The sequence below is a fragment of the Zingiber officinale genome, chromosome 8A (assembly GCF_018446385.1).
Source record: "Zingiber officinale cultivar Zhangliang chromosome 8A, Zo_v1.1, whole genome shotgun sequence".
NCBI classification, from domain to species: domain Eukaryota; kingdom Viridiplantae; phylum Streptophyta; class Magnoliopsida; order Zingiberales; family Zingiberaceae; genus Zingiber; species Zingiber officinale.
The window spans coordinates 77,124,860-77,143,558 of NC_056000.1; the positions used below are offsets into that span (position 1 = coordinate 77,124,860).

The 18,699-nt window shown below is 39.3% G+C and overlaps 1 non-coding gene and 1 pseudogene across 1 annotated transcript; one reads left to right on the forward strand and one right to left on the reverse strand.

Moving 5' to 3' along the window:
* Positions 1–690: 690 nt before the first annotated feature.
* LOC122010989 lies at positions 691–10,739 on the forward strand (annotated as a pseudogene).
* A 1,275-nt stretch (positions 10,740–12,014) lies between these two features.
* Positions 12,015–12,086, reverse strand: TRNAP-AGG. The gene has a single exon. It is a non-coding gene; the product is annotated as a tRNA-Pro (tRNA).
* Between the last annotated feature and the right edge of the window lie 6,613 nt (positions 12,087–18,699).

The following is an 18,699-nucleotide window of genomic DNA, read 5'->3' on the forward strand; positions in this document are numbered from 1 at the left end:
GCTATGGCTGAGGAGATGGAGTCGTTGCATAAAAACCAAACGTGGGATCTAGTGGAACTTCCTAATAGAGAGAAAGCTATGAGATGTAAGTGGATATTCAAGAAGAAAGAAGTAATGTCAGAAGGAGAAGAAGCACTACAACAAAAACCCTCATAGACATTAGTGGAACAACAACGATTTTAAGCAAAAACCAATGTCTTTGAGTATTTTACACCGGTTTTTTCAAAAACCGGTGTCTATCAGCGCAGATTTTCGCTCATAGACATCGATTTTTTTAGCCGATGTCTATGAGCACCCATTTTTCGTTAATAGACACCGGTTTTAACAGCGATTTTTAAAACCGGTGTCTATGATAATTTTCTTGTTCTATCTACAAAATCGGATAGTAAAAAACTGTTGTTAAAAGTGGTGTTAATGAACCAAAATAAAATAATTTAATTTTTCTACCAATACTTAGCTAAAATTTTCAACACTTTAACTCTTCCCTCCGACCTAAACCTAGCTATATGGCGCCGCCCACAGGAGGCAGAGAGAGAGAGCCGTCTTCGGGCGACTCACCTTCTCCGCCTCTATCTTCTCCTCCCCTCCCATCGCCGACCCAATCTCGACCTCCTTCGTTCTCCCAAATCGAAGCAGATAGAAACAGAGATCGAAGATCTGTGCTTCCGATTCACCGCTTGATCCGCCAAGATGCGGATAGGTTCCGAGAAGGCATCGCCCCTTGATCTCTTGTCGGTCGTCGTCGCCTCCCTCTCCGACGGATATGGGCTCGATTCCGGCACTGGGGATGCGTTCGTGGAGAACCGGCTGTTGATCGCCGTCCTGAACATCGTCATCGCCGTGCTCGTCGGTTGCGTGGCAATCTTCTTCATCTGGAGATCGAGCGGAAGGAAGCCCGCCGAGCCGTCGAAGCCGCTAGTGGTGAAGACCCAGATGGATATAGAGGAGGACCAAGGGAAGAAGAAGGTCACCGTCTTCTTTGGGACGCAGACCAGGACGGCTGAGGGGTTCGCGAAGGTTAGGGTTTTTATCCGAGTAGTTCATTTTTTGAATTTTTCTCCCATGATCTTAGATCCCCCCCCCCCCTTCTAGGCGCTGGCTGAGGAGGCTAAAGCACGGTACCCTAATGCCATATTTAAAGTCATGGATATCGTAAGATTATCTTCCTTCTGTTTCAGATAATTGGAAATACTACTGATTAATTGACTGATCTGTAGTTAGTTTCCTCAATTATAGGACGAATATGCTACTGAGGATGATGAGTACGAGGAGAACCTGAAAAAGGAGAGCTTGGCTTTGTTCTTCTTGGCTACGTAAGTTAAAAGCCAGGAATTTTTTGTTTTTATAAACGATCAATTTCCTCAAAGTTCGAGCTGATCCCTTTGTTTTCTTTAGGTATGGAGATGGCGAGCCTACTGATAATGCTGCCCGGTTCTACAAATGGTTTATAGAGGTTCTGGAAGCATGCACATTTAGTTAATCTATTCTACCAATAATCTTTTTTCCTTGATCGATTGCTGATTATTAGTTTTTATAAGGGAAAGAGAGAGGAACCTGGTTGGAAAATCTTCAATTTGGTGTGTTTAGTTTGGGCAATCAGCAATATGAACATTTTAATAAGGTTTGGCATGATGAAATTGTCAGTATTCTTTTTGTGGGAATTGCTTGGCTGATATATTTGTGTATTGTGTCCTTGCAAAGGTTGTTGTGGTGGTCGATGAACTGCTTCATGAGCAAGGTATATAGTTGATTTATTTAGTTTGTGATTTGACTAAGTCACATATGCTCTTAAAGCTTATTTTAAATCCTATCTTCAGTTGCAAGCTCAAAGTTCATGCATTTCATTTTTCTAGAGAATTTAACTTGTTTTGTAGACTAATTGTTACTCTAAAAACTTGTAAAGTCAACATGGTATGAGGAGTTACTAAGAAACAGTTGAGTAGTCATGTTATCTGTGAGTTTCATACATACAACTGTAATGTAGTAGTCATGTGCAAGTTTGTAGATGTGTTTAATGAATTTAAGCATCATTCGTACTTGGATATTCTTCTATATTTTTTTTCCTCTGCATAGGCGCCAAGCACATTGTCCAAGTGGGGTTGGGAGATGATGATCAGGGTATTGAGGATGACTTCTCTGCATGGTATGTAGTATCAGCAAACTTTTATGCATGCCATCCAAATTTCAATGTCGGCTACTGCTATTTTTTAGTTTTCTATTTTTTTTTCTCTTTTGTCCATCATTATCTCATTACTCCTTTGTGGAATATGAAATATCAACTGTACTTTCAGGAGGGAGCTTCTTTGGTTGGAGTTGGATAAGTTACTTCAGGATGAAAATGAGACAGGTGCATCTACTCCTTATACAGCTGTCATTCCTGAATACCGGGTTGTATTTGTCAAGCCTGAAGAAGTTCCATATCTGGACAAAAGTTTGAGTTTTGCAAATGGCCATGCTATTCATGACATACAACATCCATGCAGGTAGAGATGCTCTTTACAAAGATAATTTAAAAACAGTACTGGTTACGATTTTCCAGTCCATGAAAATCATATCTAACACAACTTGTGTATCTTCAAGGGCTAATGTGGCTGTAAGACGAGAGCTTCATACTTCAGCTTCGGACCGGTCCTGCATCCATTTGGAGTTTGACATAGATGGTGTTGTGCAAAGAGAGGGCAATACCTCTCAACCTTTCTGAACCGCGGAAGAAGAGGAAGAGAGAAAAGAGATCGCGCGGAACAACAAGACAAAGACACACAAAAGAGAGCAAACACCAGGAAGGAGAAGAAGAAGAGAAAGAAAAAGAGTTACCGTGGTTCGGCGACTTGCCTACTCCACAAAACGGCCGAAGCTTTATTAGAATTCTCTTCTACACAAGAGAATCACATCTAATGATTCTTGTGTTCTCTGATCTACAATGGGTTTACAATGATCCCTATAAATACTGCTAAACCCCCAGACCCGGTAAAATCGTAACAGAATTTGTTATGAAAAACATAACAAAATTCTGTTATATAAAATCTTAACAGAATTTTATTACGAAAAATCTTAACAGATTTTTCTTCCATGATATCCCTTCATCCAAATATGAGCCACTCGTCAACAATCTCCACCTTGGCGAATATTCACCCCTTCGAAGAATACGAATATCTGGACAAAACTCCATCTGGATCTCTGGGTCTGGGCTTCCTTCCTCTAGCATCTAGAGATATGGATCAAGTTCAAGCAATGCTTAAACTTCTCTGTGGTCACTGGCTTTGTCAGCATATCTGCAGCATTGTCTGCAGTGTGAACCTTCTCAAGTTGAATTTCCCCGGAAGCAATCAACTCTCTGATCTTGTGAAACCTCACATCAATGTGTTTGGTTCTCGCATGATACACCTGATTCTTCGCCAAATAGATAGCACTCTGACTATCGCATAACAACTTGACTCCACCTTGCTGAACACCCAGTTCTCTGACCAACCCTGTAAGCCATAAAGCTTCCTTCGCTGCTTCAGCTGCTGCCATGTACTCGGATTCCGTAGTAGACAATGCAACAATAGATTGTATCATAGATTTCCAACAAATAGGTCCTCCTGCCACAGTGAATACGTATCCTGTAGTAGACCTCTTGTTATCTAAATCTCCTGCATAGTCTGCATCTACGTACCCAGCAACTAAAGGATCTTCCGGTTGTCTACTGAACATGATGCCATAATTAGTTGTATTTCTCAAGTATCTGAAAATCCATTTCACTGCATCCCAATGTGGTCGACCAGGATTTGAGAGAAACTTGCTTACCATACTAACTACTTGCGCCAAATCTGGTCTCGTGCAAACCATGGCATACATCAGACAACCAACTGTACTGGCATAAGGAACCTTTGACATCTCTTGGATCTCGTCATCCGTCTTTGGGCATTATATACTAGATAACTTGAAGTGATGCATAAGGGGTGTGCTTACCGATTTTGCAATCTTCATGTTGAACATATCCTACACCTTCTCAACATAGCTACTTTGAGACAACCATAATCTCCCTGCAGCCCTATTCCTATGAATCTCCATCCAAGAATCTTCTTGGCCTCTCCCAAATCTTTCATGTCAAATTCCTTGCTCAGTAGCCTCTTCAATTTGTCAACCTCTCTCATCTTCTTCACAACAATGAGCATGTCATCTACGTATAGTAGTAAGAAAATCAATGATTCATCTTCAAGGCCCTTCACATATATGCAGCAGTCATACTCGCATCTCCTATATCCGTTTTGAATCATGTATGAATCAAAACGTTTGTACCATTGCCTAGGAGATTGTTTCAGTCCATAGAGCGATTTCTTCAACTTACAAACCAACTGCTCTTGTCCGGACTGACTAAATCCCTCAGGTTGTGACATAAAAATCTGCTCCTCCAAATTTCCATGAAGAAATGTCGTCTTCACATCCATTTGCTCCAAATACAAATCGTGATGTGCCACCAAAGCCAATACCGCTCTAATTGACGTATGTCTTACCACTGGAGAGAAAATTTCTTCATAGTCAATCCCCTTTCTTTGTGAATACCCCTTTGCTACCAACCGAGCCTTAAACTTCACTTCTTCTCCCTCTGACATTGCTTCTTTCTTCTTGAATATCCACTTGCACCCTATAGCTTTCTCTCCTTCAGGAAGTTCCACTAGATCCCACGTTTGGTTCTTATGCAACGACTCCATCTCCTCTGCCATAGCACCCGTCCACCTGTCCTTTTCAGAGCTATGTATTGCCTCCTGAAAAGATGTAGGGTCTCCGCTACTAGTGGTAAGTGCATAAGATACCAAGTCTTCGAATCCGTATCTAGTGGGTGGTTTTACGACTCGTCTCGTTCTACCACTAGCTATAGTGTGATGCTCCATGTGCTCTGAGCTAGAATCATCGAAGTCATGAGTCTCTAGCTCCACCTGCACAATATCTTTCTCCATGTTTCTCTGTGGTGTTTCCTTTCCTTCTTCCTGAGTACGTTGTAACATAGCTTTCTCGTCAAACACCACATCTCTGCTGATCACCACCTTGTTTGCCTTAGGATCCCAAAGCTTGAAGCCTTTAACTCCTTTCTGATAGCCCAGAAAAATGCATTGCTTTGACTTTGCATCCAGCTTTGATCTTTCCTCACTAGATATGTGCATATAGGCTGGACATCCAAAAACTCGAAGATGAGAGTATTCTACTTGATTCCCTGTCCATACTTCCTCTGATACATTCTTGGCTTATAGTATTAATGATAACAGCCATGTTAACCGCTTCTACTAAAAAATTCTTTGCTAGCCCTGCATTCAATCTGAGACATCTTACCTTCTCAATGATTATTCTGTTCAACCTTTTAACCACCCCGTTCTGCTGAGGTGTCTTGCGAACTCAAAAATACCTCATTATCTCATGCTACTCATGGAATTCCCGAAACTTTGAATATGTGTAATCAATCCCATTGTCCGACCTAAGACATTTGATCTTCCTTCCAGCGTGGTTCTCGGCTTCAGATTTTCACAGTTTAAACTTTGAAAAAGTTTTTGACTTGTAACACATAAAGTATACTTAGACCTTTTATGAGTAATCATCAATAAAACTCACAAAATACAAGTACCCTCCACGTGATGCTACATTGGCTAGTCCCTAGAGATCTCCTTATGTAGTCCGAATTCCCTCCGTCTTGTTTGTTGCCATCTTAAATTGCACTTTGCTCTGTTTCCCAAGAACACGATTTGCGAATTCAAGCTTGCAGGTTTGACACCCTTCAACAAATCTCTTGTGAAGTTCTAGCATCCCACGCTCACCCATATGCCTAGCGATATGCCACAAGACTGCCTTATCTATAGCGACACTCCACCTACAATTGTAGTCCCTATCAACCTGTAGATGTTTCCTGCTACCTTTTGTCCTTTCATTACCTTGAGCTCCTTTACTCACCACCGATTTGTAATTACAACCAATACCATCCAGTGTGCCTAGTGAGATCAAGTTCTTCCTTAGCTCTGGTATATATCGACATCACATAAAGTTCTGATCACACCATCAAACATCTTGATTCTGACATTCCCTATGCCGATAACCTTGCATGATGCATCGTTTCCCATCAACACTGAACCAGAATCCACTACCTATAGGTGTCAAACCAATCCTTGTTTGGAGTCATGTGATATGAACATGCAGAGTCTAAAATCCATGCATCCGTCAGCTGCTCCGAACTTGACATAACTGATAGCATATCTCCATCACCGCTTTCTGAATTTTCTTCTTCAACTATGTTTGCAGACTTTGCCGAACTACTTTTGTTCTCTACAACATATTTCTTTATCTCTGGACAATTTCTCTTGATATGACCTTTACCTCCACATTTGTAGCACGTGATCACCTTCTTCCTTCTCGACTTAGAATGAGTCTTGTTGTTGTTGTCATATCCATGTCGAGATTTGCTCCTACCACGCTCTTGGTTGCTATTTACCACAAGTCCTCCTTGAGAAATTTCATCGCTTGTTTTCTTCCTTTGGTGAAAACCTAGCAACGCACTTGTGATCTCCTCCAATTTGAGAGTTTCCTTACCCCACATCAAAGTAGTAACCAAATTCTCGTACGTAGGAGATGAAGGTAGAGAATTCAACAACATCAGCGCCTTGTCTTCGTCTTCGATCTTCACATCAATCCGCTTCAGATCACTTACAATCTGGTTGAATACGTTGATGTGCTGGCTCAGATCGGTTCCTTCTGTCATCTTCAGCCCGAATAATTTCTGCTTGAGATACAGCTTGTTTGTCAATGATTTTGACATGCGGTGCTTTCCAGCTTTTGCCAAACTGTCACCGGTGACTCCTCGTCCATGACATGGTACATCACGTCATCCGTAAGACAAAGCCTGATTGTTGCTACTGCCTTCGCCTGAAGTTCTTCCCAATCTGATTTCTCCATGCTTTCCGGTTTTCTTTCTCCTAGCACCTTCACCATGCCTTGTTGCACCAACAAGTCCTTGACCCTTCTCTGCCATAATCCAAAGTTTCCGGTTCCGTCAAACTTCACCATATCAAACTTCGCAGAAGTCGTCCCCGACATGTTGAAGAAATCTGCCAAAAACCTGGAGCTCTGATACCAATTGTTGTGCAAAGAGAGGGCAATACCTCTCAACCTTTCTGAACTGCGGAAGAAGAGGAAGAGAGAAAAGAGATCGCGCGGAACAACAAGACAAAGATGCACAAAAGAGAGCAAACACCAGGAAGGAGAAGAAGAAGAGAAAGAAAAAGAGTTACCGTGGTTCGGCGACTTGCCTACTCCACAAAACGGCCGAAGCTTTATTAGAATTCTCTTCTACACAAGAGAATCACATCTAATGATTCTTGTGTTCTTTGATCTACAATGGGTTTACAATGATCCCTATAAATACTGCTAAACCCCCAGACCCGGTAAAATCGTAACAGAATTTGTTATGAAAAACATAACAAAATTCTGTTATATAAAATCTTAACAGAATTTTATTACGAAAAATCTTAACAGATTTTTCTTCCATGATATCCCTTCATCCAAATATGAGCCACTCGTCAACAGATGGCACTGGAGAACATTATATATCACTCTCACTTGCATATTTTGAGAACATGCAGGATGCATACACTAATTATATTTCTTTGTGTAGTTTTCACTGGATTTTGACTATCATCAATGTTGAGATGGAGATTAATTTTTTGTTAGATCCTCTTGGTCACCGCATTCGTGATCAAGATTGGAAATATGTTGTCAACATGTAAGTTTTTTGGCTTCTTTTCTTACCTTTGTTGAAACATGGATGTATTTTGATGTGGTAATACAATTCCCACGGGTTATATGCATGAAGGGCCTTGAAATTGTATAATGCGGAGGTGGGAAGGAAAGGGAAAAAACAACCAACATGAGAAGATGTCAAGGTATGTCTGATCCTTTTGATTAGCAACTGTTTCACTATCCTCGAAGGAATTCAGGGTCACTAATTTGTTATATGATGCTCTTGGTCCTTCCATGATTTTTGAATTCAACCATTATCATGCCTAGTAATTTGTTGTATGATGCTGTCGGTTCTTATCAATCTCTACACTTTAATTAGAAGGAGCAAATTATCTATGTTATATTCTAAGCAACATATACTAAGTGTCATATATGCACGCAATTATCCTTCAATGAATTAAGCATTATGAACAATAGTCTTCCACAGCAGCCTTTAAAAACTTAATATTCTATTTTATTTGATACATGTACACATTTGTTTTAGTTATTTGACATATGGTGGATTATTGGGTCCTGATCATAAATTAACTTTGTATAAAGTATTATAGATTATCTTTGTTGCAAGTATCAATTAGAAAGGGACTTTCTTTGGTTTAGATATTTTGCATTCCAAATTTAGTTTATTGGTAGTTCTCATCGCAAAACCAAACTGAAAAGCTTTCAAAATGCTTGATTTAAAGTGTTAGAAGGATAGAGATCAGAAAAACTAGACTGGCCTCGTTAGAGCTAGAGCAGATATTTGGAAAAAAATAAATAAATCAAAATTACATCTTTACCATTTCCAGCTTTCAAAATTGCATCTTTACTAATATATTATTTATATGTTTTTACAGTTTACAAATCTCAAGTACTCCAGAGTTGAAATTGCTGAAGTGCAGTTCGAGTGGGCTGAATGCATGCTAGATTACATTTGAAGTGCGGTTCTACCTTGATGTGTTGTTAAAAGAATGTTCTACCTTGATTCTGATATCTATTAGCTTTTGATGTAAAAAGAATGTTTGTGTATTTTATGGATACTGTTGTAAGAAGATTATTTATGTAATTTGTGAATATTTGTGTATTTTATGGATATTGTTGAATGAAAAATATTTGTGTAATTTGTGAATATTTGTGTTTTTTTTGTTACTGTCGGTTTTTCATTGTTTCGGAAATCAAATTTGTGCTGTTAAAAAATACAGATATTACATCGGTTTTCCACAGTTGCAAAACCGGTATTATTAACTAATATTACATCGGTCGTATACCGCTGCCAAAACTGGTGTTATTAACATATATATTACATCAGTTTTACACCGTTAATGAAACGGTATCGTTAAGTGATACTACACCGGTTTTAACCCGATGTCTAAAATAACAGACCTTTTACATCGGCTTCATAAACATCGGTCGAAAATGTAATAGACACCGGTGGAAAATCGATGTCTATGAGGGTTTTTGTTGTAGTGAAGAGATGTCAAAGGTTCCTTATGCCAGTGCAGTTGGTTGTCTAATGTATACCATGGTTTGCACGAGACCAGATTTGGCGTAAGCAGTTAGTATGGTGAGCAAGTTTCTCTCAAATCCTGGTCGACCATATTGGGATGTAGTGAAATAGATTTTCAAATACTTGAGAAATATAATTGATTATGACATCATGTTCAGTAGACAATTGGAAGATCTTTCAGTTGCTAGGTACATATATGCAGACTATGCATGAGATTTAGATAACAGGAGCTTTACTACCGGATATGTGTTCACTGTGGCAGAAGGACCTATTTGTTGGAAATCTATGATACAATATATTGTTGCTTTGTCTACTACGGAGTCTGAGTACATGGCAGCAGCTGAAGCAGTGAAGGAAGCTTTATGGCTTACAAGGTTGGTAAGAGAACTGGGTGTTCAGCAAGGTAGAGTCAAGTTGTTATGCGATAGCCAGAGTGCTATCTATTTAGCGAAGAATCAAGTGTATCATGCGAGAACCAAACACATTGATGTGAGATTTCACAAGATCAGAGAGTTGATTGCTTCCAGAGAAATTCAACATGAGAAGGTTCACACTGCAAACAATGCTGCAGACATGCTGACAAAGCCCATGACCACAGAGAAGTTCGAGCATTGCTTGAACTTAATCTATATATCTAAATGCTAGAGGAAGGAAGTCCATACCCAGAGATCCAGGTGGAGCTTTATTTAGATACTCGTATTCTTCGAAGGGGTGAATGTTCGCTAAGGTGGAGATTGTTGACGAGTGACTCATATTTGGATGAAAGTTAATATGAGGGATGTTATAAATGAAAAATCTGTTAAGATTTTTCGTAATAAAATTCTGTTAAGATTTTATATAACAGAATTTTATTGTGATTTTTCATAACAATATCTAGGGTTTAGCATTATTTATAGAGATCATTATAAACCTATTGTACAACAACAATCACAAGAATCATGTAATATGATTCTTTTGTGTTGAGAGAATTCTAATAAGGCTTCGGTTGTTTTTGTGGAGTAGGCATGTTGCTGAACCACGGTAACTCTTCTTCTTTTTCTTCTTCTTCTCCTTCTTTGTATTTGCTCTTCTTTTGTGCGTCTTTGTCTTGTTACTCCGCGCGATCTCTTTTCTCTCTTCCTCTTCTTCCGCGTGTTAGAGGTTGAGAGGTGTTGTTGCCCCCTTCTTTGTGCAACAAAGGCGATGCGGTATGCGTCGAAGAGTGCTACGGCCAGGCGATCCTGGCGAGCCCCGGTGATGGCGAGGTGTTGTCTATGTACGGAAAGCTAGTGTGGGAAACGCACAGGGACGAGGAGAGGGCAGAAGCCTACTTCGAGCTCGCCATCAAATTATCGCCGGACTACTGGTAATTATAAGCTTCATTTCGTAAATTCTTGATTGTGACATGATCCATAATCCAGAGGTACATGTTTACATCTACGTGCTGGGTTCTTACGCGCAGTTCCTATGGGACGCCGTCGAGGAGGACGAAGAAGAGGTGCTGCCGGTGGCGTGAACGGAGGCATCCTCACCACTAGCTATTGTCTTTTTACTTATTGAATTCTTCTTCATCTTGTCGTCATGATTCTAATTTCTAAGCATAACTTATTGGAGACAAGAAGCAACAAGATAAGGAAAGAGACCAACAGCAGTGGACGCAGATGACAAATGCTGATGTTCTTGATTTTTCCTATTGGATTCTTCTTCATCTTCTTAATATTTTCTTGGATTCTTCTCCATCTATGAGTGTAGAACTGTAAGCGAAGAGAATTGTTACCATGCTGTCTAAATATTTCAAGTTTACAAACTATTGTGGCTAATTAATTTTGCTTCTGTTCCCAGCTTGAGAAACTTGTAAAGTTGTGGAAGATTTCGTGCCAGTTCGGATCATCATCTTGCTTTTGGTATCAGTAGATGAGTTGATCTTGTACGGCATGTCAAAAGAGAAGTTGGAAAGTTAGAGCAGTCGAAAAAAATTCTCAAACTTCTCGTGTTGTTCTAGTACATGAGCAGCTTGAGCTCGAGCAAGTCATCAATACACACGAGTCTACAGTGCAGCTCTCTGATCAGCTAGCTCATGAAAAGAAAAAGTTATTGCCTCAGACCTGCCATGAGAAAGAAATTAATCACGCATTGTGAATGAACTCTCAACTAATTTGTCAGTTGCGAGTCAAACGACAACTGAGGATTTAATTCAATCCTGAGGATGGACGTGGATAGTCAAGCGACAAATCAGAAGCAAGGGGAAGTATCTAGGGACAAAAGTAAAATGAGAGGGCAAGTCTAGTTTCAATTCATGTCCCATATATGAATATGGGATATCAAATGTGTTGTTGAATTGTGGGGTTTTCCTAGACTATAATGAGGAGTGTTGCTCATTGATGGTTCTCAATCCTTCGGTGGGATGACTCCTAATACCCATTTGATAATAATTAGATTTTTTTTAAAAAAAAGAAACATATAAACATAAAATCCTAAACAGACTTGATTGTTATAGTAAAAGAAACATGAAAAATGCTTATAGATTCTCATGGAGATATGTTTCAAGATTAGTGCATGAACAAAAAATACCTTCTTCATGGGATCAAGTGGAAGTGTGAGGGCTGCACAATAATCCCATCTTCTGTTTTTTTTTTCTTAAATTATGAAAAATTTTGTTTTCCAGACATATTGAAAACTAAAGAGAATTTTGAGGTTATGATTAATATTTTTCTTAGAAACAGCATAAGAGATCAATAGTTTTACTAATTTTTTAGATAAAAATTATAAATAAAAGACAAAAATTAAAATAGGGGCATTCCGAGAATTGAACTCGGGACCTCTCGCACCCTAAGCGAGAATCATACCACTAGACCAAATGCCCACATTGATTCAAAATTATTTTTTTTTAACTAAACATTCTAAATTATATATATTTTTTTGTTTTGCATTGGCTCTATGCATTTTGTTCACGAACACAAAATAACCAAGAGGAGAAAGAATAAAATAGCAATTGAAAGAGCGTGAAATTGAGAAGAATAAAAAAATAACTATTTTTATTTTATGGCTGATTGGTAGGAATATTACATAATAAATAAATATGAACTAGTTTTTATAATAATAAAATATTTATACATAAAAAATGTTTTTCAGACTCCTTTAAGTTTACATGAACGGCTTGATCTAGTGTAATTGATCGATTTTGATTTGAACTCTTGGTCTAACTCTTATGACTTGATAGACACTTATGATGGTCTACTTTACTCAGAATCTAAATTGTCTAATCTGTTTGTCAACTAAATCTGACCAATTCAACTGGTCCCATTCAATTTGACAAACTTTCTTGGCAAACAATTTGTCATCTCTTCCTGATCCTTTGATCAGTTTAGTCAATCTCCTTCAACTCATTTGGATGACTAACCTATTACTTAGTTAATCTGATGAATCTTTTTTTACATATTTAGCCCATCTAACCACCAATCCATTAGTCCATCTTGCACTATCTAACCCGAGTCCATTGGGTTGTCACACAGCACGCATCCAACTCTTAATATTAAGAGGTAATTTTACTCGTATCAACTCTCAAATAATATACGAATCAGTATAATAATGAAAACACACCTTAATGCGTTTTATATCAGATACTTTGTAAGTAATAAGCAGGAAGGTGCCAACAAACTTAGATGGTAAGCAACTTACAAGTAATTAAAATTCTGAGTTTAAGAAACAAAATCTCAATGTATGAATGTTTAAGTGCTCTGTTAGCAATTTTCAAAACCAGCTACAGAAGGCGAGAGATGTGAACGTTTCGTTTGACAAGAATCTAACTACATGAACCACAATAACTACAAGTAGCACATGGTCATGGGAATCACCCACCATGATGTATTCTTTGGTCCAAACTACAATGTCAAACTACAAGTAGCACTTTGGTCCAAACTGTACTCACCGTGGGTAATGATCTATCGAGCATTTATCTGTTTCCATACACCCCAGTAAGTTGCGAGTTGCCTTGCAGCATGAGAGCTTGTCTGAGGGCTTAGGACCTATGATGGTCACAGATTAATCGGTGTCAGAGAATATCGGATGTCAGGTTCTGTCGAATAAGAGAAGACGTGATGTCCTCTTATTGATTGAAAGAAGCCATTAGAATATTCCCTGACGTATGACAGTCATTCCCTAATAGGAGGTTGTGATTCTTTGTCATTGTTGTCACCTAGTGCTTTCTATTCTGACCGGGTTCAACTACGAATAGCTCGGAGTGACCGTTCGGGTGTCACCCCTAGTTTAAGTCTTGATGAGGGAGATGAGTTATAGCGAGGATCCCATCTTTCACTCTCGGTTCACTGAAGGACCGACCGAGAGTTGTCTTATCGAAAGTACCAGGCATAGCTATGTGGATCAGGTTGCGGAAATCCAACTAATCAGGGCAGGTCAAACATTACTTCAGGCTACATCTTATGTATTAGATCTGGGAACTTGATTAGTCTGTACTCGACCGAGAATGATACGACTAATGACGTCGGGCGGTCTAACTCCTTCTTTCCCATCCTAACTGTTGACTGCCACGTCCCTTTAATTTCTAACTGTCATGTCCCTTTGATTTTGGACTGCTTGGCCTCACTTGGCCCCACCTTTATGCACCGTATCACAAGCCACCTTTATGCACCTTTATTTACTTCGCCACTATAAATGTTGCTTCTTTCCCCATATCATCGGTATGACAACATGTTTAATTGCTCCATCAACCTCGGGAGAAGAGTCACTTTAATATCTACAGAAATTGACTTCTCCCCTTTTTCACTTTAAAAGGGGTTGAGCCCCGCTCAAAGAGGCATTCTTCCCCTTAAATGACACCCCTTAATCATGGATTCGAGCTCCGAGTTGGATGAACTGCAACACCTTCGTCGGCAACTGGCTCATATGATCCACCTACTTACCCAGAAGGATACGGCTAGCTGAGATGATGCAAGATAGGAATCTTCAGTCTTCCTTTTATAGAGAAATTGAAGAACTTTTGTTAGCTACTAAATCGTAATAAAATTCTAACTTATTTTTCTTAAAAAAAAATTAAACAATTCTTTTAAAATATCTTTTAATATATATATATATATATATATATATATATATATATAATATTTTTTTTAAAAAAAATCTAATCATAATAAAATTCTAACGTATTTTCTTAAAAAATTAAACAATTCTTTTAAAATATCTTTAAATAAAAAAGTTAATATTTGCTTAATAATATTTATTTGAGATGATAATTAATAAGAGTGAAATAAAAAGAAAATAATAATAATAATAATAATAATATTTACTTGGTAATATTTCTATCCGTAAACATGGAAAAATTATTTTCCAAAAATTAATTCAAAATAAAATTATATTAATTTAGAAAATCTTATTAGCTTGTGTCTCTTTCCATCGTTCTCTATGAATTTCATGGAGGTCGAGCTCGTCCGGAAGCTGAGTCAGACAAAGTAGGTTGCACTGTCTTCTGCGTTGACGGAAAGTCACGGAGGCATCCGGTCGGTCTGACACCTGCAGAAAGGGCTCCCACGGGCGGATGACGAGGGGTGATGACGGGGACGATCAGGCGAGAGCTCTGCACATACTCAGACGAACACCCAGGTCGTTAGAGACCAGAAACCAGGGAAAAAGTCCCCGGGTTAGACCCTCCGACGCTCAAGTCAGGTACTTTTTCCCCAGAAGCACAGTAAAAAGGACGAAAAGTAAAAGACGAGAGTGTAATGACAAGTGAGCGCGTACCTGCGTAAGGACGAAGCTTCTCTATTTAACTGCTGTGGGCGTTTCTGGAGTCTGACGAGTGTCAGGAAATGTCGGGTGTCAGGCTTTGTCTAGCGGTGATTAACACGGGGCATCCTCCTATAGGTCAGAGGAGGGATCGGGAGGCAACGAGCACTGGACCGTTAGCATATTCCCTGACACGCTCTGATTATTCTCTGATGGGTGGTTACAATTCCCTTGTTTAATTGTCATGTAGTGCGCGACCTCCCAAGTCTCTTGCCCCTGGGCTGGGTCTTCGTACCTACCAACCCCGACCTGTGAGCATCTGCCTGTAGCTAACCTGTCTTTGTCGCTTGTTGCTTCATAAATCCAAACCCGCATGTCCGACCCTGTCATGTGTGCCTTGTCCTGTGAACTCTTGATCTACCTTACGACACCTGCATTTCCTAACATGCGTTTGCCGCTTCATAACCCCAGACATGTATGTCCCACCCTTCCCTACATGTCTTGTCCTGTGAACTCCTGACCTGCCTTGCTCTGTAAGTCATGACCTGTATGCCTATCTGTACGCCTGAGTCCAATCCCGTCTGTCCCGACCTGTATGACTTAGCTTGATTACGCCTGCCCTGACTTGTACAACTTAGTCCGCCTCCATCCGACCTGTACAACTTAGTCCGATTCCGCCTATCCCAACCTGTATGACTTGACCTGTATTCCTTTAATCTGTATGTCTCGATACGTATATTCCAACTTGTATGTCCTGACCAGTGATCTGTATTTCCCGACCTGTACGTCTTGACTTGTAATCCTTGGTTTGCCTATCCCGATCTGTACGCTTTGGTCTCCTTATCCTGTACCATAAGGCTATAAGTCCTGGCCTGTAATCCTTGGTTTGCATATCCCGACCTGTACGTTTTGATTCATGTGTCCTGTGTCATAAGGCTATAAGTCCTGGTCTGTAATCCTTGGTTTGCATATCTCGACCTATACGCTTTGATTCACGTGTCATGTGCCATAAGGCTATAAGTCCTAGCTTGTAATCCGTGGTTTGCATATCCCGACCTGTACGCTTTGATCCAAGTGTCCTGTGTCATATGGCTATAAGTCCTGGCATGTAATCTTTGGTTTGCCTATCCCGACCTGTACGGCCTGACCAGTATTTTCCGACTTGTGCGTTCTGGTCTGTCTAAACTTTTACCATGTAGGCCCAACCCCTAAATGCCGCTTATATCCACCCTGGGGCCGTCCTGTAATCCAAACCTTTGACCGCCACATAGGCCAGACTTCTGACCGCCACGTGAGCGAACTTTTGACTATTACATAGGCTCGAGTGTTGACCGCCATTCTGTTGGGGTGTACCAGGTGCAGACAATTGAGATTGAATCTCAACCTCTGATAAGTAATTCCTAAACTCTCCTGAGAGGTACTCGCCACCATGATCAGACCGTAGTGTCTTGATACTTTTACCATGACGTTTCTCCACATCAGCTTTGTACTCTTTGAACTTATCAAAGCACTCAAACTTGCGGCGCATCAAGTAAATGTACCCATATCTCGAATAATCGTCTATAAAAGAGACAAAATATTCGAAACCACCTCTCGCTTGGATAGTCATAGGTCCACACAAATCAAAATGAACCAATTCCAACACATCTTTTGCTCTATACCCCTTGGCCTTAAAAGGTCTCTTGGTCATTTTACCCTCCAAGCAAGATTCGCAGGTTGAAAAGTTATCCACCACCAATGAACCTAAAAGTCCATCGACTATTAGCCTTTGAATCCTACTCAAGTTAATATGTCCAAGCCTTAGATGCCAAAGATATGTTTGGTTTATTTTAGAAGGTTCCTTTCTCTTATTAGAATTAGAGGATATGTTATTAATTTCCATTTGCTGCTTTATGGGAGTTATTAGATTTAGATTATACAAATTGCCAACTAATGTACCAGAACAGATAATTACCCTATTTTTCTTAATAACCACTTTGTCATCAAAAGAAACAACATATCCATCCAAAAATAATTTAGAAACTGAAATTAAATTCTTTCTAAAACTTGGTACATAAAGACAATTTTTCAAAATCAAAGTTCTATTCCTATCAAATGATAAGTAAACATCTCCCACTGCAACAGCCGCTACTTTCGTACCATTGCCCATGTAGACGGTTATCTCTCCTTCATATAATTGTCGGGTTTCCTAGAACCCCTGCATTGTATTGCAGACATGATCAGTAGCTCCTGTATCTACACACCAGGTACTAGTAGATAACACCGCTAAACATGTTTCAACTACTAGAGAATAAGATATACCTTTATTGTTCTCTTTCCTACGAGGGCAGTCCACCTTTCAATGTCCAAACTACTTGCAAATGAAGCACTTGCCCTTCGACTTCTTCACTCCTGCTTTTAGTCTAGTACCTTGAGATCGATTCACTTTCTTTGCCGAGCCAGCTTGTTTCTTTTTCTTCTTCTTGCCTTTTGACTTAAAAGTAGAAACATTTTCAGCAAAGTAAATTTGAGAACTATGATGAAATAGCCCTTCTGCTGCCTGAAGTTCTATCAGTAGTTCCGCTAATGAATAAATTCTTTTATTCATATTGTAGTTCAGGCGGAACTGCTCAAAACTTTTGGGTAGCATTTGGAGAATAATATCGACCTGGGTTTCCCCATCGATTTCAGCTTCGAGGATTTGTATCTCATTCAAGTAAGCCATCATTTTGAGGATATGATCCCTTACGGGTGTTCCCTCTGACATGGTGCCTATCATCAAGCTTCTCATAGCCTCTTGCCTAGCAGCCCGATTCTGGTGTCCAAAGAGTTCCTTGAGATTGTGCATCATGTCATAGGCAGTGGGCATAGTCTGATGCTGATGTTGCAACACATTTAACATTGAAGTCAAAATGTAACACCGTGCCATCTCATCTGCCTTGACCCATTTCCTATGATATTCAATCTCCTCTTCACTAGAACCACTATTAGACACATTATGGCAGACCTCCATCAGTACAAACTTATAGCCTTCAGCAGTTAGAATAATGTCCAGGTTTCTTTTTCAGTCTATGTAATTGGGACCAGTAAGTTTGTTCTCTTTCAGAATAATAACAAGTGGGTTGAAAGTCATCCTAAGAATCACAAAATAAGTTTTGGTCAAAACTTAAGAATTTAAAATAATATTGATACCTCAAACAATATCATTTACATTCACCAACACCTCAAAACACCGTGAATTTTTTTATGTCATGATAGTGTGGACGTATACAAATTCAAACATTTGTAAGAAGAGGTTTTATCCATTAATTTTATTCTTGTCAACCTAACTTTATGACAAATAAAATTAATAATTGGTATTCCTTTGGTCACATAAATAATAGCAGTGACTCCGATGGGGAGGATACTATTAAATGCGCCTAAGTATATACCATTACTTGATACTTAGTCCATTACATAGGATTGTGCCCCTTCAGATGGAGAAGATCATACGCTCTTAAATAATTTCCTATAATCATCCATAAAGGAAGTTTAATCTAGTGATCCACAAACAAACTCATCCCATGTGGAGGAAGACACTCAGAGCCAACGCGCAAGTTTGTTTGCATCACTTACAAACCAATAATGGAGACCATGAAATTTATTTATAAATCTCTCTCCCACTTAGTTATTTAAGATGAGGATTTTAACATATACACACACACATCACAGCAAATAAAAGCAATAAATATGGAAAAATAATTTTTCAACTATTATGGCCT